Source organism: Lepisma saccharinum, chromosome 1, assembly GCF_977018435.1.
Source record: "Lepisma saccharinum chromosome 1, izLepSacc3.1, whole genome shotgun sequence".
Taxonomy (NCBI): Eukaryota; Metazoa; Arthropoda; class Insecta; order Zygentoma; family Lepismatidae; genus Lepisma; species Lepisma saccharinum.
The window spans coordinates 67215563-67217433 of NC_139229.1; positions in this window are offsets into that span (position 1 = coordinate 67215563).

Below are 1871 nucleotides of genomic sequence, written 5' to 3' on the forward strand. Positions count from 1 at the left end.
AAGATGAATTGAAAAATCTGCCAAAAACGCTAATATTATTTTTATTTTTCAGATTAACACTGCAGAATCGCCCTTCTACTTTGTGTGAACCATATTTGAAAATAAAAAAAATCGGTAAGTAAATTTTAAAAGAACATTATTTTTTTAAATTAACGATTCAGTGAATATTGCAGTGAATATATTGATATTATTTGTATGTATTGGTTATTGCTAACTTGAAAAAACGAGTCAGTGTGCAATATCTTTCTAGACCAAGATTTCCTTGAATACATCGCGACGATGAGACTGAATGTTGACAAGATGAAAACTGTTTTATTAAGGTTATTTTATGCTCGCATAGGTTAATTTTGACTGGATGACTGGATCTATATATTTTAAATGCAGATTATAACTAGTGTGCAATGTTTCTACGCCAAGACACATCACAACTATTACTGTATCATCGAGTATCAAGAGTCAAACATAAAATAGGATTCGAACTTAGATTTTTTTGGCATTATAGGATGCAAACAATTTTTAACGATTTTGATTTTCATTGATTGATTGATTTGCTTTATTTTATTTTTTGATTTTTGGCTAATTTGCGATGAGGGGAATGAAAATTGATGAATGGACACTCACAAACATTTATGCCCAAGCGGGACTTCTAGAGCCGGAGCGAGATGCTAACCACTCGGCCACGGCGTCCGACATTTTAACGATTTTGAATTCTAGCTAACTTCACCGAATGGAAGAATGGTAGCAATGCATGCAAATAATTTTCAAATAAAATTTGTTGCATACAATAATCTGTTTAAATTTATTAGAATTTTAATTAATTGAACAATGTACGGAAAACACTAATATCATTTTTTTTTCTTTTCAGGTTATTCGTGCGGATCGTCTTTTCTACTTTGTTTGAAGTGTATTTGATAATACGAAGCGGTAAGTAATTTTTAAACAAGAACAATATTTTTTGTTTTATTTTTAATAGATTCAGTTACAGTGTAGTGCATATAATTATTTCATTACTATGAAAACGATGATGTTGCTTCGGAGTTTACTATTGAGGGGTTACAGTGTAGTGCATATAATTATTTCATTACTATGAAAACAAGTGATGTTGCTTCGGAGTTAACTATTGAGGGGGCGGTGGAAGATGAAATGTGTTAATTACATTCACAATAGAACAGTTTGTATTACAGTGAGGATTTTCTTAACTACCCAAGAAGCTAGCGTTATTTGAAAAAGGATTTTTTTACTACCCAAGAAGTATTTGAAAGAGATAGATATTTGTATTTAGAAAAACAGAGAAATTTGAAGAAAATGGTGCTGGCGCATTTACGATTCGAACCTAAGACTTTTGATTTTGATGTGCACCAAGATTTTCTATTTTTATTTTATGTTATTTTTTCTACCACTTTTGGCTAAACGCGACGATGAGTGATCATGTGATGAAGGGATATTTACAAATAACATTTTTGCCTAATTCGGGATTCGAACAAGGGACCCCTTTGGCGCACCAGCATTCTTAAAATATAACTTTTGTAATTTAATGTAGCTTTTTCTACCGATCCGTAACCGCGACGGTGAGGATAAGTGATGATATGATGCAATTGATGAAAGAACACAAAGAAAAAACACCAATGCAAAAAAACAAAACAAAAAAACAACAAAAAAACAGGAATCGAACCTAGGATCTCTGGTGCTGTGCTAACCACTTCACCAAGCGGTAGGATATTTCGGAATATGATTTTTTTGGCATAAAGTTATGTGCATCGGAATATAATATTGTGTCAACCATGTAAATGTATGTATCTTCACGGTAATTTCGAAGAGGGTGCCCCTCTGCGGAAATTTTTGTGAGTTTTTTCTAAGCGTGTGTAGCGATG